Raw genomic sequence first — 13,529 nt, 5'->3', positions numbered from 1 at the left:
AAGAGTTATGTGAACGGATTAATAATATATTTGACAAGATTATTGATTCAGACAGCGTTGGCCGAAACTTTGAATCTAAAAAGTTTATTTAATGTGTGATTCTGATATCGATTAGATCAAGATAACGTGTGTCGATATAATTTTCTGAGGAGAAACAAACGAAATTTAAATTCCAAAAAGTTACGAAAACCAATTGGCCCAAGTGATGTAATTCTTTGCACACGACTCAACTGATGTTTTACAGTTTCGTTCAAGAACCATCCTATGACAATTTAAAAGAATATGAATCATTTTTATAGTGGGTTGTAACTGACGTAGGTGACGAAGTCTGCACATGGTCATACATATATCAAACGAAAACTAATACGTCGTTACACCACACTGGCCTGACAAACCACAAAAAACACCTTGCATGCTGGCCGACTCACCAGTCCTCGTGGTTAATCCGCGAGCCAGATTCGATCTGGTGCAGGATTACGTCCCCGAATTCTGGAAGCGGCGCCTTAATGCGCTCAGCTATCCGAGCGGGTCTAATACAGTGCATTTAACGTGGTCAGATTCTGGGGTGATTCTTAATAAATACACCTTCTACGTAAATGGGTCGCTTCAGCTGAAATAAAATGGTTTAGCATGCATTATCATTTTAAATAGAATTATTATCTGAGTGGCAGGAGTGAAATCTTCGCCGAATTCTGTGCTGCAATTCAGTTATCCTTGTCATTGATAAAAATCTGTGCGGTACCGATTCTAAGAAGGAAGAGAGAGAGAGAGAGAGAGAGAGAGAGAGAGTAGAGTGGTCAGTGTCTGTGTGTGTGTGTGTGTGTGTGCGTGTGCGTGTGCGTGTGTGGGGGGGGGGGGGGGAGGGGGAGGGGGAGGGGGAGGGGGAGTCGTGCGTACTATGGTCCCAGCAATCGCATCAGACAAACGTACGCTGTGGAAGGCTAGAATGTCCCTTCAGAGCTCAATGTCTCTGTTCTCTTCAACATACTTGCAGTTTTCCGCCAGAGTTAAGTCAGGAACGAAAACATCGCGTCCTGTGCGCCGTTGTGCCTGTTGTGACGTTGCTGGCTCTGAGAGTCAGCATTCTCTCGTAAACCTCACATTTCGTAACTGAGAAAGGATTATGTTAGCTCATATATGACGTAAGAGGTCGAGTGAGGTAACGACGGTCTTTCATTTATGAATATCTCTTTTATTTTTCAATAATTCAGATTTTATTGATATTTATAGCAGATATTCTCAATAGCAAGAAATCATAAAGTTTACTGAAATTCTTTTATTAGCGGTTTTATTTAATAACTTTGTCATTATGACGCAATGCTCGCAAAGCACTTCGTGCCCTGTCGGCGCGACAACTCTGAGGTCCGAGCAAAGTGTTTCGAGTTGACAATAGCTGGAGTCGAGTTCTAGGAGGTGGCTATTCGGTACGGTGTAGTCAATACCGCATATGTATGACCTTATTTGCTCATCAAATTTGTGAATATTAATGTAATGCGATTCTGCGTGCAATGCAGAGTCGAATGTATAAATAGTAAGTTCTCATTAAGTGAGTTGTGTGAAGTTTTTACCAAGTATCAACGTTGCTAATTGTTTGAACGGCATTACGTATGATATTCTAATCGAACACTTGCTAGCAGTTTGTTACTTTGCCTGCTACGTCGATTTCGTTTATTGAAAGACGCTGGCACACCTACCTCAATTTAAATTTGACTTCCCAATTAGCATCGTTACAGAGCCTTAGTCCACTCGCTATCAACCTTCATTACATCATCACATCAAGAGTGCCGAACGCCACGACATGCGAGCTACTTCTGCTGTAGGACATTATTAGAAGAGACCAGATTCGTGGACAATTAGGACTTCTGTGTTGTGTCCTCATGCGACAGGGCACAGCTATGGCCCCTCGCAAGCTCTGCATTCGCAGTGTAAATGTGAACAGGCGCATGCAATTGGTAGTAATACAGAATGGGAATACACAGGACGCTAATTACATTGAACAGACTTGTTTCCGTCCGGCTGCAAGAGTTAATTAGTACTCAAACAATTAGCGTCGTATTATTTCTGCCGTACTGTCCTTGTCTGATACTGCCGCGGTGAGTGTGACGTAACTGAAGTATCGTCGCAAAGCCTGGATTCGCTCTTATCGCACGAATTAGAAAGTGAGAACATGTTCCACATTTGATACGACAAACGCTGACCTGCTACCTGTATCCAGGGTTTCTATTTGCCCTGCCTGGAAAGCATACCAAGTTGGTGGGAAAAACTTCTTCTATGCATGCTACCACAAAAATAATGTAACGTGTTGATGGAGAGAATGGGGAGAGGGAGAGCAAGCCGAGATCATGGAAAGAAATCGTCGATGTTTTTCCCATGTATTACCCAGGTATTTGCCTTACGCGATTTCAGGAAGCTGCAGGAAAGCTAAACCTAGATGCCTGGAGGGAATCTGAACCGCCTTCCTCCGAATGTGAGGTCAGTGTGCTGGCTACTACTGACACAGATCGGATGGCATTGTAGAAGACTAGTAGGAACATCGCCGTAAAAATAACTCCTGTACGTCGCACACGTTCACACAACCCAAACCTATTTAACGGCATGCGGATGCAGCGAAGACGCTTGAATGTGCAAGGACTGTGCACTGACTGCGATCGCAAGTTATGTGCTTGGACGAGCCTACTGTCACATTCATTGCTATTATAGGATGTGTGTATGTCTGGAGAATTCATATCATCCATTTGTCAGTTGTAAGATAGCGATTGTTATACTTACAGATAACAAGTGCCAACGTATTTCGCGTAATGCAACAACCCCTTTCCATCGACAATACTATCAAGATCAGGTGACCGAGTCTCAGTTCATGTTCTTAAAACACTAAAAACTCTGACAACACATTCGTGGCGTTCATGATTGCTTACCTATCCAGCCGTCCCTGGCCCGTGTAGGCCACGTGCTGCGTCGACGGTCTCCAGTTTAATCTGTCCGTTGCTGTTTCCTCCCAACTGGCTACATTCAAAGTTTCTTCACCTTTCTTTACGTCGTCTTCCCATCTGTTTCTCGAGCCATGCATGCGTCTTTTTGGTGTTATGACGACAATGAAAGCTTGCGTGGGAAATCGGGTATCTAGCGTACGCATAACGTGACCTGCCCACTGGAGTCGTCTGTTCTTTTGATATTGTAAAACGTTGGGCTAGTTCGTGGGCTCATAAATTTCGTTATTCTTTCTAGCTCTCCAAGTATCTACGTCTCTGAGCAGGCCCCAAATTCTTGTCATCTACTTTCTCTCAAACGTTAAAAGCTTTTGCATCTACCTTTTATTTAGCGTTCAGCATTCTGAACTAGCGATGACAATGGGACGTACGATGTATAACGGCATTTAGACTTGAACATATCTCTGAGGGCATACAGACATCTGTAGCTAGCAGAAATTCTTTCATTTATATCTATGGGTATTTGATTATAACAATTGTTCCAACTTCCCAGGAATTAGAACCGACCAACACACTTGTCTTCGTAAGCTGTGAAGTGCTCTTGGGCACATTTAGTTCGCCTGCTTGCATATGCCCTTTTTTTATTACTATTTGGTGGTGAGTAGTCGTGTTCGAGCTGCTGCTATGGTTACCATTTTTTACATCTTCCCAAGGTCTTTTTCGGTCTCGCTCACTAGTGCTACGTCGTCTGCATGAAGAAATATCTGAAACCTGCCACCTTCCATTCGTAACCCACAACACTCCTCCACTTTGTTCTGTCTTACGACTTTCTCCAGTGTGAGACTGCTCCCATTTAATCTAGTTTGTGTGAGGAAATGTTGGAAGCACGCTCCTCCAGTCAGAGCTTTTGCTCATGATTAATTTAGAGTTTAACCATTTGAATTAGTTTATTTGGGGTCAGAAATTCTTCAAGATTTTTACAGATGCCCTTTCGATGAACGCGTCGTAAACTCTCTGAAAGTTTGTGAACGGGACCTGGGTTTGTATGTCTCTTTTCCAATATTTCTCAAGAATTTGCTTACAGGCAACACATTGTAAGCAGCTGACGTATTAGACGAAATTCAGTCTGATATTCTCGAATATTTTATGCAAATGGTTTTAGATTTTCTAAAATAATTGTAGAAAGGACCTTGTGCACCACATTAAATACCATGATTCCTGGCTATTAATAGCAGTTATCTGCCTTCCTTCCTTGTGTAATGGACATATGAGTTACGTCTTCCCGCTGTCTGATGACTTCTCAGTCTTCCAAATGAGCTGAGTCAGTTTACACAGCTCACTTGTCAGTATGTAGTCTGCTTCCGCCATACTTAAAACATTTCTGCAGATACCAGATCCTCTCCCAGTTTTCGCTGGAACGTAGATCTGTGTTAGGGCAACTGAGCAGCTCCGTGAAATATTTTTTTTATCACCCTGAGACAGATTCAGCATACATAATCATGTTATCACTTTCGTCATTTATGTGCTGACTTCTTGCATGGAACCCCTTCCTTATTATTTTCACACTAGAGTTCTCTCTCTGTAAGAATAAAAAAAATATTAACATAAACGTTGACAGTATTTCAAACCTGATTAACTTAATGCACCAACCAAAACGTTGCCAACTTCCTGTACCAAGAGATGTATCAGGGAGAAGTCCCGAATTCTAGGACCAACTGGTTTTATAATATAATCTAAATAGTGTATCAGCACTCTGGAAAAGTGTGTATCCACCGTAAGTCCACGAGTTAAAGTTTCGGAAGCAGTGTCTTAATTAACAAAAGAACGCAGCCATAAAACCCGACCGTTCTGTTGCTTTCTAATTTCATTCCTTGTGGAAATCCGCACTAGCTCGCTTTCATTCATTTCGCGGCAATAATGTGGTCCGCGTAAACATTTATGGCCCGGCAACAGTGCCCGGCAACGTTTCCGAAAATACTGCTGTAATTCGTGCGGACAGGTTGCCGGGTCATACCGTCGGCAAAATGCTACTTTTGTGCCGCGAGTAATCGTGTCAGTGTGCGTACACACGGTGAGGAAGGCCCGCCGCTGCCGGCCTATTGAGAGAACGGAGAAAGAAAGCCAGATAAGGCGGCGGCGGCGCTGCGGTTCACTGACCGCGCCCCCACTCGCTTAACACGTGTCGGTCGAGTAACACGGCACTGCACTGCACTGCACTGCACGACGTAACAGCTGGCCGCACAATGGCTGCGTGTGCTGCTCAGGTAACTGGGGGGACTTGACAAACGCGAACCAAAAGCTGGGGCCGGAGTAGAACGTCAGCATCATGGCGCCACAGTAACTTCTCCGGCTCACTTCCTTGGCAGACGAGCGTTCTGGCACTCAGCTTCCGCCTACCTGCACCATTCGTGAACACGCAATGTATCACCCATTGGCAACATTCCTACCGTGGCTGCTTCACAAAGAGCATACTAGCAAAAAACCTCAGTTGTCTAATAAGAAAGAACTGCAGAGCACGTTGAAATATTGGTACCAACACAGACAATACGATCATCATCCCAACGTGGATCCAAATTTCTGTGTTAATATTTACATAACGTTGTGCCAGTCTCCGTCAAGTAAGTAGCAGATGGCACTGTATGATGACTTCTCTTGTCTTATTCAAAGAATGAGTGCACAAAAATTGTAAGCGGAAATTCTCTCGTACTGACTACCACACGAATATCCTCAGTTAGAATTATCCCTTGCACGCTCCCCGTGAGACCTACATTGCCAACATGTGCACACAACTACATTCGTAGTGCGCCTAATAGATCTATTGGTGAAATAGAGGGATAATTCCCTGCAGGCGCACTAGGCGCACTATCCTCTGTGCCCTCGGTGGCTCAGATGGATAGAGCATCTGCCATGTAAGCAGGAGATCCCGGATTCGAGTCCCGGTCGGGGCACACATTTTCAACATGTCTCCAATGATGTATATCAACGCCTGTTCGTAGCTAGGGTGTCGATTTAACTATCATTTCATTCTAGAGAAGCTGCACGGTCATCTATGGTATCTGTTCTCTTGGGAACAGATACTACCTTCATATATTAATTAGATGGTAAAGAGTCCACGATAACTAAACAGTCATCGAAATACACGTCACTATACACTTCACTCTCTATATACCCGCAGTAAACAGCTCAAACATTACTAATTTGCACTAATTGCTCATATTACGTTTAGAAAGAATCGTCTTATCAGATCGCTATTAAAATTGTAACTGCATGATTCTTCTGCGTGGCGCTGCTTAAATAGTTCCAGCCCCATACTACTGATATTTTCTCGAATGACGGCGCTAGATCTAGAATGTGCTTTCATCGTCGATACATGATACGCAACATGAAACGCCGTCTGTGAGACGAACTCGTCAACCCAAATATAACTGAGGCTTCATTCACATGTATCACTAACAGATGGCGTTATTTCAGTACTTGAGCCACGTTCGTAACAGTATTTTGCAAAATTTGGGTCTCGTCGGGACAAGAAGGTTCATAACGGTGACGGTGCCGGTACATCGGGATGGGTGGTAACGCTAGTTTTCCCCATCCCGCGTGGGTTCCGCGAGTAGTGGCAGTGAATACCGCGCCAGATCCCATCGCTGCCGCTGGCGGAGCCCTGAGGCGTGCCCCCCCCCCCCCCTCCTCCTCACGCCCCACCAGTGCCTACTCCTGCTCTGCCAGTCGCAGCGCCGACTCCCGCGCCTTCTGCCCCCCCCCCCCCCCAAACACTTTCCCTTCAGCTCTAGCACGAGTAGCGAACAAAGAACTCTGCAGCTCCGCTCCCCCCGCACACCCGCGCCGTGCCAAACGGCGTCCTCGCCGTCCGGAAACGCCGCTCGTTCACTCTTCGTCGTGCCCGACCGCTGCCGCCGTGGTCTCCACTTCGTCTCTCCGTCATTGGCGTGCCACAGCAGTATCCAAGTGACCGTGCTTCCCCCTGGCAGAACTATCAAAGCTACCCCTCTCACCAGAGGCTATCTACCTGCAATTTTTTTCTATGTAAAATTGGCAAATTGTATATTTTTGTAAATAGTTTTACTAAAAATGAAATGTATTACTTAAATCAACTACACTGATGAGAAACATTGCACATAACAAATCAGATGTTGTTGCTGCAGTTATTTTGCTCCCCAAATAGCAAAACTCCTTTACTACTTTAAGTGTGTCATTTCCTAATCTAATTACCCTCAGCATCACCCGACTTAATTCCACTACATTCCATTATCCTTGTTTTGCTTTTGTTGATGTTCATCTTATACCCTCCTTTAAAGACATCCTTCAGATGTATCATCGTATCAAATTAGAAACTGCATAAACTGTGTAAAAACATTGAAAGTAAAATGATGTATAGCTTATTGTTTATAGGAGCTACCACACATTAGTTTTTGTGTGATACATAATAAAGAACAGCGGCTAAAAGTGCCGGTTTAGATTCAGATCGCTACACCTCCAAATGCAAGTTCAAATTTAGACTCATAATTAGAAAAAGGAATCAGTTCACCATAAGAAACACGCCTTTTTGGAGATATTTCTTTTATGGGCATTCGGCCATGGTCCAAGACGTATTTTCCTGCCTAACGTTTCGTCTTTCAACGGTGGTGATATCATCAGAGGCAAACAACTCAGGAAGTAGAACAAGCTGATCAATTCGAACACTATACGCATCCAGGCAACGGTCGTTTCCTTGACGTCATCAGAAGCTGCCTAACTCGCGCGGGCCTGTGCTTTAATTTAGTACTAAGGCCAACAGCTTGTCTAAATTCAATCCCTTTTGTATTCTGTTAATGTTGTTTTTGTCGTTTTGTATTTCTATTGCCCCTCTGTACATCTTAGGATATTCCTCTGATTCGATTTTGATACACTCACGGTATCTGAGAACAAATTTGGTGGTTCCCTGGTCCCAGTGTATGTGCTTGTACTGGTAATTTACCCGTGTTGCTCAGACGACAGTAACTCTTGTGTCCGTTAAGGTGGGTGCTAATTCTTCATTTTGTAGTTCCTATGTACATTCGACCACAGGAGCAGTATTTTTTTTTTTTTTTTACTTTTTACACGTTCCGGCTGTGACAAGCAATAGGCCTAGGTCTTCGTAGTGTACCACCACTACATATACCGAAGTGGTCACCAGTACATCTCTCTCGTACAAATGCGTTTTTCAAAGGAAAACGTTGAAGATTATAGAAGAATGTTCTAGAGCTTTTACAAATAATTTCACATCATAACGAGTGCTTTCCAATGTTTTAGAATGTTAAACAAAAGATGCCGGCCGAAGTGGCCGTGCGGTTAAAGGCGCTGCAGTCTGGAACCGCCAGACCGCTACGGTCGCAGGTTCGAATCCTGCCTCGGGCATGGATGTTTGTGATGTCCATAGGTTAGTTAGGTTTAACTAGTTCTAAGTTCTAGGGGACTAATGACCTCAGCAGTTGAGTCTCATAGTGCTCAGAGCCATTTTTAAACAAAAGATGACTCAGTTCAACCAATAAACGAGCACAGAACACGATAACAGAGGAAGAAAAAAATATATCTATTCATATAATCATGAAGCAAGAAGGAAACTTCATGTTCCAAAATGAATTCCTAAATTCGCTCAAGTACCTCGAATGGCCTCGCGAAAACGCTTCTAAACAAAAGGCAAGTCAGTTTTCATACAACAAATTCCACTCATTTCAATTAGCATACCACTTAGTTTTATAAGCGCCAATTTCCTGTGAGTTTAGCGCGCAGTATGACTACCGATAAGACAACATGGCAAACATTTCAGTGGTTTGGAGTGATTTTGAAAGTATCTTGTTTTTCGCGTGAACATTATACGTGCGAGTATGTAACGCGTTCGCGTGTTACAAAACTTAACTCGTGTTCGCACCGGAAAATTAAACCCCAAACGTCGTTTGTAACAACATACTTTAAACAAGTTAGCTGTTATAGAAATGAGATCATTAATTACACATTACAAAGTTTACAATTACAAAACCAGAATCAAAGTTACTTTCACGGATATGATAACGCCCTATTGAGAAACGAATATTGTATCAACAACTTAAAAATTTTCAATGCAATGTTTGGAGGAATAAAGAACATAAAAACATTAACGTGACTTCCTTTTAACTGTACGGTATATGTTACATTGCATTTAGGAACTTTCGGGTAATTGAACATGTATCAATAATTACAGATTTCTGTAGTTGTATATATAAATTTGGATGTAGCTGTATTGCGTTGATGTACTGGTGGATATTGTGTGGTATGGCTCCAGTAGTTGATAGTATAATTGGTATAATGTCAACTTCATCCTGCTGCCACATGTCTTTGACTTCCACAGCCAGTTGGATGTATTTTTCAATTTTTTCTCCTGTTTTCTTCTGTATATTTGTTGTATTGGGTATGGATATTTCGATTAGTTGTGTTAATTTCTTCTTTTTATTGGTGAGTATGATGTCAGGTTTGTTATGTGGTGGTGGTTTATCTGTTATAATGGTTCTGTTCCAGTATAATTTGTATTCATCATTCTCCAGTACATTTTGTGGTGCATACTTGTATGTGGGAACGTGTTGTTTTATTAGTTTATGTTGTATGGCAGGTTGTTGATGTATTATTTTTGATACATTGTCCTGTCTTCTGGGGTATTCTGTATTTGCTAGTATTGTACACCCGCTTCTGATGTGATCTACTGTTTCTATTTGTTGTTTGCAAAGTCTGCATTTATCTGTTGTGGTATTGGGATCTTTAATAATATGCTTGCTGTAATATCTGGTGTCTATTGTTTGATCCTGTATTGCAATCATGAATCCTTCCGTCTCACTGTATATATTGCCTTTTCTTAGCCATGTGTTGGATGCGTCTTGATCGATGTGTGGCTGTGTTAGATGATACGGGTGCCTGCAATGTAGTGTTTTCTTTTTCCAATTTACTTTCTTCGTATCTGTTGATGTTATGTGATGTAAAGGGTTGTAGAAGCGGTTATGAAATTGCAGTGGTGTAGCCGATGTATTTATATGAGTGATTGCTTTGTGTATTTTGCTAGTTTCTGCTCGTTCTATAAAGGATTTTCTTGAATTGTCTACCTTTCCATAATGTAGGTTTTTTTATGTCGATGAATCCCCTTCCTCCTTCCTTTCTGCTTAATGTGAATCTTTCTGTTGCTGAATTATGTAATGTAATCTATATTTGTGGCATTGTGATCGTGTAAGTCTATTGAGTGCTTCTAGGTCTTTGTTACTCCATTTCACTACTCCAAATGAGTAGGTCAATATTGGTATAGCATAAGCATTTATAGCTTTTGTCTTGTTTCTTGCTGTCAATTCTGTTTTCAATATTTTTGTTAGTCTTTCTCTATATTTTTCTTTTAGTTCTTCTTTAATATTTGTATTATCTATTCCTATTTTTTGTGTGTCCCCTAGATATTTATAGACATCTGTTTTTTCCATCGCTTCTATGCAGTCTCTGTGGTTATCCAATATGTAATCTTCTTGCTTAGTGTGTTTTCCCTTGACTATGCTATTTTTCTTACATTTGTCTGTTCCAAAAGCCATATTCATACCATTGCTGAATACTTCTGTTATCTTTAGTAATTGGTTGAGTTGTTGATTGGTTGCTGCCAGTAGTTTTAGATCATCCATGTATAGCAAATGTGTGATTTTGTGTGGGTATGTTCCAGTAATATTGCATCCATAATTTGTATTATTTAGCGTGTTGGATAGTGGGTTCAGAGCAAGGCAGAACCAGAAAGGACTTAATGAGTCTCCTTGGTATATTCCACGCTTAATCTGTATTGGCTGTGATGTGATATTATCTGAATTTGTTTGGATATTAAGTGTGGTTTTCCAATTTTCATTACTATGTTTAGGAACTGTATCAATTTAGGAACTACTTTGTATATTTCCAATATTTGTAGTAACCATGAGTGGGGTCCACTATCAAAAGCTTTTTGGTAATCAATGTATGCGTAGTGTGGTGACCTTTGTTTAGTTTTAGCTTGATATGTCACATCTGCATCTACTATCAGTTGCTCTTTACATCCTCGTGCTCCTTTGCAACAGCCTTTTTGTTCTTCATTTATAATTTTGTTCTGTGTTGTATGTGTCATTAATTTCTGTGTAATGACTGAAGTTAATATTTTGTATATTGTTGGTAGGCATGTTATGGGGCGATATTTAGCTGGGTTTGTTGTGTCTGCTTGATCTTTAGGTTTCAGATAAGTTATTCCATGTGTAAGTATATCAGGGAATGTGTATGGGTCTGCAAATTAACTGTTAAATAATTTAGTTAGATGTGAATGTGTTGAGGTGAACGTCTTTAGCCAGAAATTTGCTATTTTATCTTTTCCAGGGGCTTTCCAATTGTGAGTATAATTAATTGCTCGGGTGACTTCATGTTGCAAAATTATCACTTCAGGCATTTGTGGTATCATCTTGTATGTGTGTGTTTCTGCTTGTATCCACCGTGCATGCCTGTGATGTTGTGCCGGGTTTGACCATATGTTGCTCCAGAAGTGTTCCATGTCAGTTATGTTTGGTGGATTGTCTATTTTAATGTGTGTGTTATCTATTGTCTGGTAAAATTTCTTTTGGTTTGTGTTGAATGTTTGGTTTGTTTCCTTCTATTTTCACTTTTTTTGTATCTTCTTTTTTTTTTTTGTTTGGCCAATGCTTGTAATTTCTGCTTCTTTTCATCTAATTGCTCTATCGCTTCTTGTTGAGAGATTTTACCTAACCTTTTTCGTTTTTTGTCTGATATTTCATTTCTTATAAATTGTATTAGCTGTCCGATGTCTTTTCTCAGTTTTTCTATTCTGATCTGTAGCCTGTGTTGCCATTCTGGTTTTGTGGGTTTCTTCTGTGTGTTGGTTGGTTCTGATCTCTGCCTAGTGTGTATATTTAGTGTAGTGAGTGCTCCTATATAAACCAGTAGTTGTAACTCTTCCGTAGTTGTATTTTCATTTATTTTGTTGTGTATGATTGTGTTGATAGTTGTTATTGTTGTTTCGACTTGTGGGTTATTTTGTGGTCTATTGTTATTATTATTATTATTATTATTATTATTTTAATACTGTCGTTGCTTTTCGTATGTTGTTGACACTCTGGAATTTCACATTTACATGTTTAATTATTCTCATTTTATAGGAAGCTTCGTTCTGTTATTACAGGTTTCAGATGAATATAAATTTAGATATACACCTGCACGTCGGCCGTACGTACGCCGTGTTTTGATTGTGGGACAGCGAACCTCGTCGGTCGCATCTTCCATCTCTCCTGCGTCGCTGAAAGCTGTCATCCACATGCGTCTGGGCACAAGAGCTATGCGGGCACCGAGGCGACAGCTGCTGTCGGCCGCGGGCGCTTACCCGGAAAGCGAAGCCGGGCGGCCCGTCAGGAACTCGCCTGTAGCGCATAGCAGGCAGCGCCGTCGCTACATGCGACACGCACATCGCCCCAAGGACGGGCGGCAGCGGCGATAGAAGTGTGCGGCGCGGATCGCGGGTGGCTGTCGTCCAAGTGTAACGCATGGGCAGTGGGTAGAGTGGTGGAGGAGGACGAGGAGTAGATTCCAAATCTGGGGTGGGAGGGGGGGGGGGATGCAGGGATGGAGGAAGTGTCATGACTAACGAAGCGTGGCTTGGAGAGGGGGGGGGGGGGGTATTCAGTCGCTATCTGCCGCCAGACAGACATATAAACACGAGGTGTCTCCATGTTCTCTCTTCCGCCACGCTTTCGCTTATGCACACTGCTGTCACTAATGCGCTAATCTCTATCACTATATTTACGCCCACCCATTTAACGTTTCTCTCCTCCCAAGGTCCTCCCGAATTGTCACTGTCTTCGTCGTCTTTTATTTCTTCTTTTTATTTTTCTTCTTCTTCTTCTTCATTTCAAAGAGTAGGCTTACAAGCCTCTCCATGCTAATCTCTTGTGCAAGGCTCTTCGCCTCTGCATAATTACTGCAACTCACATCCATCTGAATCCGTTTAACGTCTTCGAGTCTTCGCCTCCCTCTACATTCTCCTCACCCCCCCCCCCCCCCCACGCACACACACACTTCCATTACCAAATTGGCGATATACTGTTGCCTAAAAGATGTGTCCTTTCGACTGATCCGTTTTCTTAGACAAGTTGTGGCATAAAGCTCTTTATATATGTGGTGGCTGTTCATCTGGACACTATTTTGATATTGCAGCCACTATGAATCAAGACACTAGGAATTTAAAGACATTAGCTGCCAAGGGGGTACTGATTTAAATCAGTGAGATAAGTTGCAAATTTGTGCTGGACCGGAATTGGAACCCGGGTCTACTGCCTACTAGGCAGACGCTCTGACCACTAAAACATCCGGTAACAATGGTCATAGCAACTCCGACTACCCTTGCACGCTTCCCGTCACACCTAAATTCTCAATTTATTCACATACTACTATTGCAGTGTCTCTTGCTCACTATCCTCACTACTAGCGTTATCCTACCGACTTCCGTAATAGAGCCTGGTGTGCATCCGCACTGGAGGGATCATTGGCCGTCGTCGCCTGAATTATATGTGATGTCTCGCATCTGCCTAGTCAGCAGAACACCCC

The sequence above is a fragment of the Schistocerca piceifrons genome, chromosome 6 (assembly GCF_021461385.2).
Source record: "Schistocerca piceifrons isolate TAMUIC-IGC-003096 chromosome 6, iqSchPice1.1, whole genome shotgun sequence".
Classification (NCBI taxonomy): Eukaryota; Metazoa; Arthropoda; class Insecta; order Orthoptera; family Acrididae; genus Schistocerca; species Schistocerca piceifrons.
Note: the sequence above shows the minus strand (reverse complement) of the source record.